Raw genomic sequence first — 17,755 nt, 5'->3', positions numbered from 1 at the left:
AACGCTATAACTTTTGTGCAAACCAATTAAAATACGCTTTTTGGGAATTTTTTTTTACCAAAAATATGCAGCAAAATACAAATTGGCCTAAACTGATAAAAAAATAAAATTTTAAATTTTTTTTTTTTAATGGGAATGTTTTATAGCTGAAAGTAAAAAAATGTGGGTTTTTTTTCAATACTGTCGCTCTTTTTTTGTTTAGTGCCGGTTTACACATATGCGTTCACATACATCGCATATGATTTGGAGCGCACTCCAGGGGGCCAAGGATCCATGCTTGGAACTGGTAGCTCTCTTTGTAGGTGCACTATTTTATTTGTCATGACAATGCTTTTACTGGCATTTAGAAGAAGCCTTTTACTTTTCGATGTGGAATGTATACTTTTTAAAAAATATACTACACCAGGGCTTCCCAAACTTTTTTGGGCCGAGACCCACTTCTGAATACAGTTTTTTTTTGGGACCCACTTGCTTGTAATTGAATATTGTAAAGCGCTATGGAATTTGTTGGCGCTATATAAATGCAAATAATAACAATGCATACTTTAAAGGGAGGGGGATGTTACATTAAAAATATCAATTTACTACTTTTCAATTTATTATTGAATACACTTGCCAGATGTTCTAAGTGAGGGGACAGAAACCTGTGGCATGTAAGCGGAGTTGTAAGTAATCAGCACCCTCATAGACAGTATGAGGCAGGCAGAGGACAGAAATCAACCACCCCAGGACAGTGATCAGCAGGCTATATGGCACTCGCCCTCCTTCCTCTCCTAGCGGTCCATAGTGAAAGTGAAGCCCCTGTTTGCCCTCTCCAGGGCCCAGCACACCTCACCCAGAGTCTCCATGATGAGGAGCTCTATGCTGGTCTTGGTGTCCTGGCTCTTCTCCTTCAGATCCTCCACTGGGGTCACAGAAGCTGCCATGAACTCCTGACACCGCCGGGCCACCTGGTCCTCCTATGACACAGAGGCTGCAGTCTCTGCCCGCTATAGCTGAGAGAATTTCGCTGCCAGTCTAGCCACCACTGCTGCCACCAGCAGGACTGAGGAGATGGCTCTGCACCCCTTGAACATATCCTACATAACAGCCCACATATGTACTCACTGATGCAAGTATCCTCCTTGTGGGAAATGCAGATCAGCCTCCGTAAACTGCATGGGCGGGGTCCTGAATCCATCGCGATTCGACTGCTCTGGCTCTCTGTAATTTGTGAGAGCTCGCACAGCTCAATTTAAGCGGGCCTGCTCTCATTGATTTCTGGCTCAGCGTGACCCACTCAAATGCAGCTTGCAACCCACCAGTGGGTCCCAACCCACAGTTTGGGAACCCCTGTACTACACTATATGTGGTCCCCTGCTTGTGGCTCTGTGTGGTGAGTGTTTTTTTCCTAGACAGTATCAAGAAAACCTGACTGTCCCCAGTGGTGAAAAGTAGTTCTGAGGAGTGTCCCCATTGTGAGAATAGAGCTGGTTGACCAAGTGTAAAGGATCCTGTTGAGACAAATGCGCATGTTATCTGCTTTCCTCTGCTCTAGCTCTTTCATCCATACTTCTGCATGATCTCACTTCTGGTCCTTGTCTGCCTACGCTCTCGCTCTGCGTGTTACGTCATGGTCACATGACTTCATCAGGGGCTAGTGGCGGGTAGACTAAGTGTCTTTAAATACCTATTTGGTTCCAATAGATTGGCGGCCATTTTGTTAAAGTCTATGTGAAAACTACATTGGTGGCCATTTTGCCTAGGGTATAATACTAAAACTGCAGCCATATTGTTGAAGTCAATAGCAGAGAATGGTGCATGGGAAGCAAGTACTTTTACATAAATATCTAAATCTAGGGGGAGATGTTGTGAAGGGGACAGAGGACACTAAAGTGAAACGGGGAGGGGGGAGGATTTGTGATGAGATATAGACAGAGGACACTGATTTGGGGGATGGGAAGGCAGATGATACTGCTTTCATTGAACAGAGGGGCACAGGATACTGCTATGGGGGGTGATGTGAAGGAGGACAGAGGACACTGCATTGGGGATACAGGACAATACAGTGGGGGGGGGGGGGGTGATGTAAAGGGGGCAGAGGACACTACAGTGGGGGGGGGGGGTGAGGGTGATGTAAAAGGGGCATTAGACACTGCCCACTGCCTACCTCTACTCTGGGTGCTCCTTTTTTTTTTTAATGAATCTTCAGCAGGCAGACAGGCTGAAAGCTTGCAAATACGAAGGCTATTAGGCTACTACAGTACTTGCAGTGCAGTGAATGTGCACAGTGACTGGGATTGGGTGTGCAGGGTTTCCTTAGGAATTCATTGTGAATTATTGATAAAATCAGCAATTCACCGATTAAGCATAGTGGAAATGTAAAAGTAGTTGGTGCCAATAGGTGCAATGTTGCATTGCTGCTGTTTTTGACACCTATGAATTGCTAGCTGTGTCTCCTGAGCCCGTACACTTTAAAGCGGATCTTTACCCATAACAACTTGATAACAAAATAATGTCCTTTAGTAAGGAACATACATTCCACATCAGTAATCGTGCTACCAAAATTACTGTGTGCTATAAATTGCCTCCAGCAATGCTCCTATTTCTTCTTGCTAGTGGCTACCATTTTTCTGAAGCCCAGAGCCCCTGAACAGCAGTAAATCGTAAAGCAGAACTAAACCCATCAATATAACAGTTTTAAAAACAGTTCCATTCCTGGAATACCAGGATTGCCAACTGTCATATCTACTTGTGTCCTCAACCAAACTTTCAAACCATCAAATGACTGGTGTCATAACTGATCACATGTGCAGCACCATGTGATCAAGAAAAAGCAGCTTCCTTGTTTGTAAAGGATAGGAGGGTTTAAATCCGCTTTAAGGATGTCAGCAGATTGGCTTCTTCAAATTTGGCAGTGCCTAAAAATAGAGAGCAACTGAGCATGTACAGAGCAGGGTAAGACAGTGTGCTACTGGATTATAAACAGTATAGACACTCATTTTTAATGTTTCACATAACTATACCTGCAAAATTGGGCCAGCCTGAAGTGACCTCGCAGCACTTAAGTTTCTGACCAAAGTTCCACTCTAATGACAGGTTGCCAGTGGCTGCAGCTATTTGTGGCTTTTCACACAGCCAGCAATTACCTGCAGTTATTCCTACTGCTGCCATTTGCATTTAATGTAAATGTAGTCTAAATGTTACATAGTTAGTCAGGTTGAAAAAAGACACAAGTCCATTTGGCTCAACCAATAAAAACAAAAAACAGTAAAGCAAACCTAACCATACAATCCAATATACACAATCCTATACCCACAGTTGATCCAGAGGAAGGCGAAAATAAACCCCAGCAAAGCATGATCCAATTTGCTACAGCAGGGGAAAAAATTCCTTCCTGATCCCCCGAGAGGCAATCGCCTATTCCCTGGATCAACTTTACCTATAAATATTAGTACCCATTTACGTATATTATGTACACCCAGGAAAGAATCCAGGCCTTTTTAAAAGAAATCTAGTGAGCTAGCCAGAACCACCTCTGGAGGGAGTCTATTCCACCTTTCCATATTTGAAGACGAAATCTGTTTTCCTCTAGATGTAAAGAGTGCCCCCTTGTCCTCTGTGTTGACCTTAAAGTGAATAACTTAACACCAAGTTCACTATATGGACCCCTTATGTATTTTTACATGTTGATCATATCCCCCCTAATGTGTCCCTGTGTGTCTGACAAGCAGTGATTAGATCTGGAAAATATATTGTTTGTCCAGAAGATAACAGTGTTTCTCAGAAAATCTAGTGCAATATACTGTAGAGTAGACCTTATGGTTTTTCTGACAACTTCATAGCAGCAAATACAGTATAGGAAGTTAACATCTTCTCATATAACCCTTAGGACCAGCATATACAGTAGAGCCCTGGTGCCCAACTTGTGGTCTGGGGGTTACATGCAGGCCCTTGGTACATGATGTGTGGCCCCCTGACCTCAGCAGTCTGTAGAGGGAACATTGATGAGGGTAATAGCATCAATCCCTACTAGCCTGGAGTAACATATTCCCAGCTTTGTATTGTCTTCTGCAGCATATCCACAGCCAAAATGTATCCTGTCCACACTCTCTGCCCTCATTTCCTTTATTTGGTCTGAAGTTTCTGACAGTCCTTCCAAGCATTACCTAAACTGAACATTATGTGCTGGCCTTTGGTGATGTCAGGGACACATTTGAGGCTCCCTTTAGCCAGGGCAGCCATCAGAAATTTTGAGGCCCCTTACACAGTTTTAGGCCTGCCCCTCTGCCCCGGGCCTGACCACCAACATTCCCCAGGGCCAGCCTACCATGTCGTCATCCTCCTCCAGTCCCATGTCCTCCTGCATCCCATGTCCTCCTCCATCCCAGGAAAATAAAGGTGAACGGTTCTAGAAAAAATGCCGCTCCTCCTGTCCAGGCGTGAACAGCTGGAGAACAGGGGAGGGCAGGGCATACAGCTGTGTGCGGGGGCTAGTGAGGGGCAGGACTCCCCACATAGTGCCAGTCTGCAAGGGAACGGCGGAGCTTACAGTTGAATGGTATTGCGGGACCAGTGGCGACCCTACCCTGTTTGGGGCCCCTCCATGTGTATGGGCTGTACCCCCCTGATGGCGGCCCTGCCTTTAGCTAATAAGTTGTCAACCACTGGTATAGATAAAAACCTCCTTTAGAGAGCCTTAGTATATAAAGGACCTTTCTTGGTGTTTTGCACAGCTGTGCTTTTTTTCTGAGCCAAAATGTTTCTACAGTGGCATTGAAATGCCATCTATACCAATAATGGGTCTTACCCACTGTTTTTCTTCTTATCAGCCGTCTCCAGGGGCGTAACTACAGGGGTTGCAGGGGTTGCGATTGCTACCGGGCCCCATGCTCCAGGGGGCCCAGTAGCAAACCAGTGGGTGAACTTCCAGGATTGCAAAAGTCACACTTGCGACCGGGCCCTGGCATTGCACCACTGTGGGGAGGCCCCAAGATTGCAGGAAGGGAGCCCACTGCAGAACTTGTGAAAGGATCCTGCTGCGGGACCGTAATAAAAGGCCATGCAACGAGAGTAAAGAGCCCCAGGATTAGTGGGAAGAGCCCTGGGCTTGAAGGGAAGGGCCCCAGCCAGGGATCTGGGGGGGCCCTTCATGGTTTCTTGCATCGGGGCCCTGAAGGTTCTAGTTAGGCCTCTGGCCGTCTCTATCCATCTGCTGGATATGGGATGGGTTCTCAGGCCTACCTCAATATAACCTCAGAGTTCTGGTCATCAGATCATTAATATTCCTGCTAGAAAGAACAGAGGGAGATGTGCTTATAAAGGAACAATCCTGGGTTGAGAAGCTCTTTTATCTGGTTTACAGGCCTACAATCCTATCTTTACCTACAAAGGTGACTGCACATTCCACCAAGAGTATGTTGCATTCTTGGCCAGCCTTGTTAAAAAACAGGGAGTGGGAGTTCATTGCATGCCTTTGTGAGACATTACCAGACTGGGCCTGTCACTCTTATTACACTTGATTTTCAAAGGTGCATTTTGCCTCCAATGCAGCACGATTCTGTCATACAACAATCGTGTTTGGGTTGCCATTCATGCACCCAAATGCATGTCGCATGATTTGCACTGATTGCCATATGATATGGAATTATGGGCATACTCACCGAATGTGAATAGGGCCTTATACTTCTTCGTAGCAGCCATGTGATCACACAGCTTCGGTTCCCATGTGTCAATGAGTAAAGCAAATCTCCTGCGCTCGAGTAGAATATGACGGAGGGAAGAGGGATACTTCAGACTCAAGTAGAAAAAGCCTGTGGTCTTGCTGCCCCCTCAGGATCAAGGGTGTCCAGAACAAACTGGGAAAAAAGACAAAAGAAAAAGGGGCGCACCGACCTAGTGCATCACCACTAAAACCATTTATTAAAATATTAAAAGGTATACAATATACTCACAAGGCAGGTGTGATAATACACACATCATAATTGTACATAAAATCTCCAAGGTAGCCAAGGTCCCACACAAAGCTGAATGGCATGCAGTGTGCCGTATGGGGCTGCTATGGCTGGGCTGACGCGTTTCAGGGGCGAACCCCCTTCCTCAGAGCCAGAAAAGTTGCGAGCAGCACCCACAGATTTATCTGACTTCCTGTCACAAGAGGTTACTTTCATACGAAAATTCCCATACGACAGAATTCAACCTCAGAAGTGACGTCATGTGTGGAATTGTTTTGTATGTGTTCGTTTCTGAGCATGCCTTGTCTTACTCTTACGATTTTTTTCGGACTAAAACTGTACTAATTAAACGAAAATCGGACATTGTGTTGACGTACGATAAAAAATTTTATAGCCTGCACATCCAGATTTTGTTGTCCGAAAATTCGTAATCGGCTGTCGAAAGCACCATACTAACAATCTGAAAATCAGCAGATCATTAGTCGGACTAAGTTTCACTTCCGATTTTCGTATCGTGTGTATGGGCCTTTAGGCACACCTGTGCAATAATCATGCTGTCTAATCAGCATCTTGATATGCTACACCTGTGAGGTGGATGGATTATCTCGGCAAAGGAGAAGTGCTCACTAACACAGATTTAGACAGATTTGTGAACAATATTTGAGAGAAATAGGCCTTTTGTGTACAAAGAAAAGTCTTAGATCTTTGAGTTCAGCTCATGAAAAATGGGGGCAAAAACAAAAGTGTTGTATTTATAATTTTTTTTCAGTGTGTTTTTATCTTCACTATTCTGTAGCTAAATAAAGGCTTTGATACAGATGTGCGAGTTGCCGACTCTCCTTATCTATCTGCATTCTGTTTGGATGTTTGGAGGACATTTGGAGCCAGAGCACTGACTGTTCAGATTCCTCACATGTCTATTCTGGGACCCTGAAGTGAGCGCTGCATCTGTTTTTCAATTGTAGCCTATAGAGACAGGCATTTACACTCAAAGAAAGTGGTCATGTGCCCATATTGCTCAAAGGATCTCACAAATATCCCCCCTCAATGCATATGTGTGCAGCCGTGAGACGGAGAGTCTTACATTTGCAGCTCATTGGCTGGCACTGACAGTTGACTTCCAGATTTGGATCAAACCCAAGCTCACCACTACCCAACGACAAATGGTACATACGAGAAACCAACTGTCTGTGCATTGTGGCTGCAATATCACCCTTGTGTTTATAGTGTTGTTTACACAGCAGTATAGGGAATCTATTGGCTGCTGTTTGTCTAAGGCCTCTCTCAAACCAGCGGACTGATCGGGTCCACCTGTTCATTTTTTTAAGTGGACCGGATCAAACCACCTATTGTTCTCTATGGGGTGGCGGATGTCAGCAGACATGTGTTCGCTGTCACCCGCCAGCATCCAATTCGATCCGGTCCGCTAAAAACAGATGGATGGGAATACATCCGCCATCAATCCGGCAAGCCGGATGACAATCAGATAGAAACGTTTCCATTTGACCGCCCCATTGAGAACAGCGGGCTGTGTCCTGTCATCCGTCTGCTCAGCGGGGATCAGCGGAGAGCTCCCCACTAAGAGAGAGAATCTGCCTGGCCAGATTCTGCCCCATGTTAAAGGGGCCCAAAAAACTAGCCAGCAGTTTAAAGCAGAATGTCACTCATTTTTTAATTTTCATTTCCTCTCTCCTGCCCCCCACGCACACACATTAGCAAAAAAAAAAATTATTTTTCTTCATTTTTACTTCCTAAATCCTGTCCTAAGAGAGGGTGACGCCATGGCCCGTCCGCATATGCAGAGACGCCCAGGTCCCTGTAGGTACTGAGGAAGAGTACTGAGTATCTTACAAACTGGCTCCTGGGAAGTGTAACATAGCGTGCAAAGACTTTTGGACATGTGCAGACACACTGCAGGGGTCTCCCAGAGTTCTTGGACTTGTGTCATGTCTGCACGTGTCCTGGATCTCCAGTAAAGATGGCAATGCTGGACAAGAGCGATAGAAGGTTCTCCCTCTGCTTCAACCAAGACGCTGGACTCCAGTGAGGAGTTTGTTTGTTTTTTTTTTATTTTATGACTGCATTCACACTATAGCATTTCAAAAATCCAGGCAAATTTGAATGATTTTCCATGCATTTACAAAATGCAAAAAAACACGTTGTTGACCTTGCGGTACTGCACATTGGTAATGGCCCCCAAAACATAGCAAGAAGATGCGTGTTTTTCGCAAAAAACAAAAGCACATGTAAAAAACCTGAAACTTTCAAACAAAGTGCTGCATTTGTTGTGTATGTTGCCTATGAAATGAATGAGCTGCCCTCTGCTTACAGTATAGTTAGTCTGAATGGGGCCTGGGACAGAGACCAGTCTTTAGGATTCTTGGAACATCCAATCCTTTCCACAACAAATGGCCCCGGAAGTGTTGTGTATTGCGTCACTTCTAGGGTCAAAGCTGTTATTTCTAGTGTAGTTGAGGATGTAGCTATTCCAGCATTATCTGTGTTTGAATAGCTGCATTGGACAGCAGGGGAGGCATTGGGGTCCATAAAGAGGACCTGTCACCTGCTTGTTACCCCCCTTCTGATAGCAATAAAGTAAAAAAAAGGTGTAAAAAAAAAAATGGTATAAAATAAATCAAAATAATAAAAGAAAATGTAAAGCACCTCCGTAACCCCTGCATACACTTCATATAAAAAGCTCAGCGTAGGGCGAGCACATGTATGTAATCATTAATCGTGCCAAAAATGTGAAGTTACACTCCAAATGTTGGAGTGAAAGCGGTAAATCTAGGGTCATAGTTCACAGTTAAAGCAGATCTTCACTGCATCTGAGCACCAAAACACTATTTCATTTATTGTTAATAATTAAACCAAACTCCCCATCCATCCATGTCTCCATGCTTTATTTTGGTAAGAAATCACCTAGAAAAATACCCCCTAGCATTTCTGGCTGTGGCCAGGGCTGGATTACCATAGGGGCTATTGGAGCTGCAGCTCCAGGCCCCTACCTTCCTATAGGCCCAGCAGGGGCTGACTGACCATTTGGGCAATGTCACTGCCCTACTACCATCCACTGCCCTACTGACGCCAACTGCTGCCAACCGCCCAACATCACCCCCCCCCCCCCATTTTGAAAAATATATAAAAAATTAAATTGTAAAAAATACAAAAAAGTAAAAAAAGTAAAATAATAAAATAATAAAAATAGTATTGATACTGTCCCCAGCCCTATTGACACCATCCACTGCCAACCCCCAAACCCTACCCCCCCCCCTTTTGAACAAAATATTAAAAAAACTAAATTGTGAAAAATAGTAAAAAAAAAATAATAATAATAAAAATAACAGTGATACCGTCCCCTGCCTACTGACACCATCCACTGCCAACCCCCTCCCCCCTTTTAAAAAAAAAAAAATATATATATATAAAAATGAAATTGTAAAAAATTGTAAAAAAATAAATAAATAAATAAATAAATAATAAAAATAGAACTGATACTGTCCACTGCCCTACTGACACCATTCACTGCTCTCCACTGCTCCCCAAAAAGCATTGTGAAAATAAAATTATAAAAAATTAAATTGTAAAATAAATGAATAAAATAATAAAAAAAAAACTACTGACCCTGTCTACTATTATACTTTAAAAAAAAAAATAGAATAATAAAAAGTTAAAAAATGTGGACTCATTCACACAGCTTCTCTTTCACATACAGTGTGAATGAGCGGTTTGTTTAAAGTAAGCATTCTGTTTTAATAAAAAAAAGAAATTGCGTTTTTACTTTATTTATTTCTATAAAAAAGGCCCTCCAAAATCTTCAGCACCAGGCCCATGATGCTCTTAATCCGGCCCTGGCTGTGGCCATCTTGAGTAAGGGCAAATTATTCATTTACTTTTTGCCCTTAGCTCAAGCATGCATGCAGGAGAGTGTGCTTAGCTGAGAAAACCCCTCCTCATCTCCTCTCCTCCTGAAGACTCCTGGAATGTATGAGATAATTTGCCTAGGCAGGAAAGCAGGAAGTAACTGAAGAAATGTAAAAAAAAAAAATGTTTTAAACAAGTAAAAATAATATACTTTCCTATCTATTTACTAATGCTAAAATAATCAATGTTGATTGGGAGAGTGAAGTTTCACTTTAACTCCAAATTGATAACCTGTAAAGACTTGTACAGTGTCATCTATAAAGAATTTTGGGTACCCTTGTCTTTTGCAATTTTCCAGACATGCAGCTTTAAGACTTGACATGTTTGGTATTGATTTACTCAACACAACCCCATCCAAAAATTGGGCATTATACTGTATTTGTGTGCACTACAATTCATTTCAGTCTATTTTTTCTGGAAAGTATACATTTGATACCCTTAAAGAGCGATATCAGCTTTCCAACTCTAATTTCTTCCAATATCTACAACTACGCCACGCTATACAGAGCCACGCGTCTGTTTCACAGATGAAATATGGTCCCTCAGTGGTGTTGTCCATGGCTGTTTATATTTCCTGCACAAAAAGGGGCTCAACAGGGGATTTATATTCTGCTCTACAGATTGCAGTAAGCGCACAAGGATCACCAGATTTAGGGCATGGCAGGAGGAGATGGAATCATTGGATGATGGGGAGTGGGCTAGAGCTCTGGAGGTACTGCAGGGAGTTTCCCTCTCTCCTTCCCAGCGTTTGATCCAGTAGTTCATTGTTCATAGAGCTCACTACACCCAGCAAAAACGTTATACTTGGGGAAAATATACGACACTACTATGTCCCTACTTTGCCGCGTTCAATGGGTCGCTCATTCATATGCTTTGGAGGTGCCACAAACTACACCGTTAATGGGAAAAAGCGTTTACAACGTTGAATTCCCCGTGTTCAACAAATGTGGCCTTGGATCCTAAATTTGCACTTTTGGGAGTGATCCCAGAAGATTTATTACCAGGAGAAATGCACATTATGTGGACAAGGTCTTTATAGTTAGCCCGAAAACTAATTTTGCACAAGTGGATTTCACTTGCACCTCCAGCGCATAAACAATGGTGTGACGTTTTTAACTACACATTGAAAAGAAAAAGGGTAACCTACAGACACAGGTGTTGCCTGAACAAATTTAAAAATATTTGGTCCTGGGGGTTGGACTTGAGCAACCCTCGGTTTGATTCCCCCACTTGCGATCTGGGAGACATAATATAAAGGGGGGGGAGTGGGCAATGGATGGTTACCGTTGCGGGACCAAGCCATGAGTTCGATGGGGATGATCGAGGAGAAAGGGTCAGTGGGAAGGTGAACAAAAATATGAGCGTTAAATTTCAAATTTAGGATAAGGGAAGATGCCTAAGCCTATTCTTTGGTAAATGGAATTAAGGAAACTGCAGGAAACTGCATTGGAGTTTTATGGTACTAATAACCATATACATTTAACGGTTAATGAAAGTCGGTGATAGGCTGTGAATTGCTTTACTTTGAGTTACTTTAATTTGTTTTTTATAGTTAATGTTCTTTGCATTATGTTACTATACAGTTTGTACAAAAAGCTTTTCTTGATAATATGCCTTATATTGTTATATTATTTTTTTACTGGAAAAAAAAATAACAATAAAAATGACTTGGTTCAAAAAAAGTATACGTTTGATAAATAACTGTGCAAATATTGTGTTACCTAAAAAAATTGCAACAACCACCATTTTTATTGCTTTCAGTGTAAATTTGCTGTCCCCTCAAAATAACCCAACACACAGCCATTAATGTCTAAACCGCTGGCAACAAAAGTGAGTATGCCCCTAAGTGAAAATGTCCAAATTGGGCCCAAAGTTTCAATATTTTGTGTTGTAACCATTATTTTCCAGCACTGCCTTAATCCTCTTGGGCATGGAGTTCACCAGAACTTCACAGGCTGCCACTGGAGTCCTCTTCTACTCCTCCGTTACAGAGCTGGTTGATGTTAGAGACCTTGCACTCCTCCATCTTCCGTTTGAGGATGCCCCACAGATGCTCAATAGGGTTTAGGTCTGGAGACATGCTTGGCCAGTCAATCACCTTCACTCTCAGCTTCTATAGCAAGGCAGTGGTCGTCTTGGAGGTGTGTTTGGGGTCGTTATTATGTTGTAATACTGCCCTGCGGCCCAAGCTCGGAAGGGAGGGGTTCATGCTCTGCTTCAGTAAGTCACAGTACATGTTGGCATTCATGGTTCCCTCAATGAACTGTAGCTCCCCAGTGTTGGCAGCACTCATGCAGCCCCAGACCATGACACTCCCACCGCCATGCTTGACTGTAGGCAAGACATCCCTGTCTTTGTACTCCTCACCTGGTTGCCACTACACGCCCTTGACAACATCTGAACCAAATAAGTTTATCTTGGTCTCATCAGACCACAGGACATGATTCCAGTAATCCATGTCCTTAGTCTGCTTGTCTTCAGCAAACCATTTGTGGGCTTTCTTATGCATTATCTTTAGAAGTGGCTTCCCAAAGACAAACTCTGGTTTTGACGCTGAGCAGGTGCACTCAACTTCTTTGATCGACCATGGCCAGGCCTGTTGTGAGTGGAACCTGCCTGTTAAACCACTGTGTGGTCTTAGCTGCCATGCTGCAGCTCAGTTTCAGGGTCGTGGCAATCTTCATATAGCATAGGCCACCTTTCCGTAGAGCAACAATTCTTTTTTTCAGATCCTCAGAGAGTTCTTTGCCATGAGGTGCCATGTTGAACTTCCAGTGACCAGTATGAGAGAGTGAGAGCGATAACACCCAATTTAACACACCTGCTCCCCATTCACACCTGAGATCTTGTAACACTAACGAGTCACATGACACCGGGGAAGGAAAATGGCTAATTGGGTTCAATTTGGACATTTTCACTTAGGGGTGTACTCACTTTTGTTGCCAGCGGTTTAGACATTAATGTCAACAATTAGTGTTGAATTATTTTGAGGGGACAGCAAATTTACACTGTGATACAAGCTGTACACTCAATACTTTACATTGTAGCAAAGTGTCATATAGTACAGTTAGTATATATATATATATACTGTATATATATATATATATATATATATATATATATATTTGTTGCAGTCAATATGTATCATATAATACAATATTATAATATATACATATAATATATATATAATATATACAGTATATAGTACAGTCACTACACAGTACAGTCAGTATCTATGATATAATATATAAAGTATATAGTACAGTTAGTATGTATTATACATAGCGGCCAACTGTCCTGTTTTTGCCAGGACAGTCCCAGCAAATAGGTCCCTGTCCCGGGTAGTTTACTTTGCCGGGACTAGCCCCGGCAAATCAGTGTTGCATCAGGCTGCCTGTAAATGCCCGCTGCTATGGGCAGCTGGTGCCCAGAAAAAAAATAGTGCCAGGCGGACATCGGAATTGCGCATGCGACGTTCCGTTGCCAGCTGGGCTCAGGAAAGTTTGTACAAGCTCGGCCGGGCGGGCACATGTGCAGTTACGTAATGGCGCCTCCTTGCGCCATTTTTAAAGCAAAGGACTAATTTTTGGAAGGCGACGCCTCGCCGGCACCACCACAGCAGAGAAGGACAAGACTCCTTAGAGCATGGGTGTCCAACCTTTTGGCTTCTCTGGGCCACATTGAGTGTAGAGAAATTTTCTCGGCCCGCATATTAAATATATACTATAGTTAAGGTATATAAGTAATAAAATGCTGCAGTGCCCCTTCCCGGGCCACCGCGCCCCCGCACTAATTTAACACAACTAGAGGATGATCAAATGAAATGGAATCAGTATACAGAGGTTTACTTCTTCTGAGCGATAATAAAGGAACACTCTAACCACAATGACCACTTCCGTGATTTGAAGTGGTCGTGGTGGTAGGAGTCAGAAACACTGCACATGCCCCTCTTCCCCCTCTGAGGCAGACGCATTGCCTGAGGTTCCGGGCCGCATGCGGCCCTCGGGCCGCAGGTTGGACATGCCTGCCTTAGAGTGAAGACATGATCATGACATGCCGCCACACTGCAGAGAAGGACCCCTGGAGACAGAGAGTGACACATTCAGACATCAAGGTAGGTAGGAAAAAAATGTAGAAACCGGGCAAATAGGAGGAAGGGATTTTTATGGTACAGTACCCAGACAGATAGTCAGACCTACTAATGTATATAAAAATATCAACATTTTTTATTGTATACAGAGTAAAATAAACATTTAACAGAAAGAAAACATTAATTATAAAATACATCAAAGAAATCAAAAGTTAACCATCAAATACATCAAAAAGATCAAAGATATTAGGATTTTAAGATCAAAGATATTATATAAGATTTTTTTGATGTATTTGATGGTTAACTTTTGATTTTTTTTGATGTACTTGATGATTAATTCTTTTGATTTCCTTGATGAATTTGATGATTAATTTTTTCTTTCTGTTTAATGTTTTTTTTACTCTGCATACAATAAAAAATGTTGATATTTTTATATACATTAGTAGGTCTGACTATCTGTCCGGGTACTGTACCATAAAAATCCCTTCATCCTCTTTGCCCCTGTTTCTCCATTTTTTTCCTATACATAATTGGGATGTAGGTACTTCCTCATTTAATTAATTTTGTATAATATAGCCTGTAGCTTCGTCTATTAGTTATGAAGTTAGGTTGGATGAAAGCAAAAACTGTTCAGGTATGACTGTGACCATACAAAAAATGTAATATGTAAATATAAATAAAGTGCAAGGTGTAAATAACAGTACGATAAAACTGAATTATACCAGATAGTATAATTAGGTTTTATCGTACTTCTTTACACCTTGCACTTTATTTATATTTACATATTACATTTTTTTGTATGGTCACACCTGAGAATTGCAGGGAATTGTGATGAGAATTTTAAACTTTAGGCAGAAGTAGTGCAGCTGAATGGGAGAATTATTCCAACTCTGCTACTTTGGCCTTACGTTTGAAATTCCCTGTAATTCTCTCTTTATTGAGTAGACCCTAAAATCTGATAAGTAGGCGGAGATTAATTATGCAGAGCTTTGGGGAAGTGGGTGTGGTAAGTAATTGATAGCTGTGCTGCAAAGTGTCCCTGGAAATTTTTTTCAAATGTTGGCAACTACTGTATGTATGATATAATATATAGAGTATATAGTACAGACAGTATCTATGATATAATATATAGAGTATATAGTACAGTCAGTATGTATGATATAATATATAGAGTGTATAGTACAGTCAGTATCTATAATATAATATATAGAGTATATAGTACAGTCAGTATATATAATATATAGATTATATAGTACAGTCAGTATATATGATATAATATATAGTGTATATAGTACAGTCAGTATGTATGATATAATATATAGTGTATATAGTACAGTCAGTATGTATGATATAATATATAGTGTATATAGTACAGTCAGTATGTATGATATAATATATACAGTATATAGTACAGTCAGTATATATAATATATAGAGTATATAGTACAGTCAGTATGTATGATATTATATATAGAGTATATAGTACAGTCAGTATATATAATAAATAGAGTATATAGTACAGTCAGTATCTATGATATAATATATAGAGTATATAGTACAGTCAGTATCTATGATATATCATATAGAGTATATAGTACAGTCAGTATATATAATATATAGAGTATATAGTACAGTCAGTATATATGATTTTAACGGATCAACCGGCACCCCGACTGGGTGATGGAAGCTCCTAGTGCTTCCTGAGGGCTCCAAGCACTCCACCAGACACCATAACCACCTCAGACCCCACGAACCGCCACAGCTTGGTTGGGGTCTCGCCATCCCCTACTCACCCTGGACCTACGACAAGGCTCCAGGTTCCTGTCGGTGAACCTCTCTTTCCCTAGAGAGTGAAGCAGGAATAAGCTCTAACAACAGCTTAATGATTATCCAAGGGAGTATGAAGAGCATTGCAATCCCTTGTAGCAGCTTCCCCAAGTGAGAGACAGGACTGATTTTGAGGGTGAAATAGAACTCTTTATTGAACATGAAACATACTTTTATACAGTTTTCCCCCACAAGGTTACGGCCCATGTGGACCCTGTTGGGAACAGGACATGACATTCACAATCCAATAGAAACAGGGTTTCACACTCAGTCATTCCCATACAGTGTACACAATCCCTCCCCTCTGGCTGATTACAGTATCATATGCAGATGAAAGTGTAAACTAATTATCTAGCCATCTGGACAGAACAACGTGAGGTCATTAACATTTAACAATGAAACAGGCACAATTCACTTTCAATTTCAATACACAAACAATAGGGAAGCCAAGCCTGTCTGGCATGGAGGAACATGGAATACACACATTTTTTAGGAGTCAGACTTCATGGCAATGGTCTATAATAGTCTAAGTCTCCCAGTGTAAAGTGGGAATAAATCTTCATATTTGTATATGATGATATTGCTGACAAATATTACTGTCCCATCTGAAGCAAATCAAACCATTAATTATCTGTCTTTCACTCCCAGTGACAGTGAACACCGCCACAATGATAAAATATATAGAGTATATAGTACAGTCAATATGTATGATATAATATATAGAGTATATAGTACAGTCAGTATGTATGATAGAATATATAGAGTATATAGTACAGTCAGTATGTATGATATAATATATAGAGTATACAATACAGTCAGTATGTATGCTATAATATATACAGTACATAGTACAGTCAGTATATGTGATATAATATATACAGTATGTAGCACCCTCCTAGGTAGGTGCTAGGCAAATGCATAGAGTGGCTCTTTCTGCTTATCAGGAGAGCCTGATCTGTCAGTTTGGCCTGTCACATGTTCTCAGGTGTGATTCATTGGGTCTTAGGGAGTCTCCCCACTGTGTCCAATAGGGGAGCTTGGTGGACAGTGGATGAAACCTAACTAATAGCACACCAGGGTTTATGACTGTCCCAGTGGGCGGGCATTGCTGCAATGCATCCTGGGATTGGGAATAAATCTGGAGGGGGGATGTGACAGAGTGTCTTTTGATGGGAGCAAAGTCCCAGGAGGAAGTGGACGGCTGTCTCTCCTAGGGACCAGGAGTGGAGCTGGGCTGCAGAGGATCCAGTGTGCTGACCAGTGGAGCTGTTGGGCAGAGGACTTTGGGAAAAACAGTATCGTGAGTGCTGAGGGATCTGCCTAAGGATCTGCCTAAGAAAGGGACCACTCCAGAGAAGTCAGGGGATCAAGGAGCCAGCTCACTCAGTGTGTTACAGTAAAGGGGTGCCAAGAAGACAGGGATAAAGAGGGCGCCAGGAAGGGCCCTGAAGTTGTTCAGCAGTACAGTCTACCTCAGAGTACAGCTTGTCTCAGGATAGAGTTTACCTCAGGAAGCTTAAGCAAAACCTTTGACAGCCAAGGGCAAAATTAAGCAGCGGCCTAGCCGTGACTAGCTCAGTTTCAGTGTATTCAGTGTTACTCATCGTTACTCAGTGTTAACCAGCGTTGACCAGCATTTATTCAAGTCGTCCCTGCCTATTGTGCAAAGTTCTATTCAGTTGGAGTAACCCACTCATCCCTTCTCCTATCCAAGTTCCAAATAAAACATAAAAACCAAAGATCCTGGACTGATTCTTGTCTGAGGTAAAACACTTGGGAAAATACTAGAATGTTCTATTGTTGCTAATGGCAACCCAGGGGAACTCGTAACCAGCAGCTCCCTTGGGAGTAGTGCTACATTTGGGGGCTCGTCCGGGATGTCACTTTGGGTTACCGGCCCGGTTGCTAATTGCAACAGCCGAAGACAATTTTCAAAATTGTCATTTTTGTCTCCGGGACTTTGTTCTAATGATCAGTCCAAG

Source organism: Pelophylax lessonae, assembly GCF_965119305.1.
Source record: "Pelophylax lessonae genome assembly, chromosome: 4".
Classification (NCBI taxonomy): Eukaryota; Metazoa; Chordata; class Amphibia; order Anura; family Ranidae; genus Pelophylax; species Pelophylax lessonae.
Note: the sequence above shows the minus strand (reverse complement) of the source record.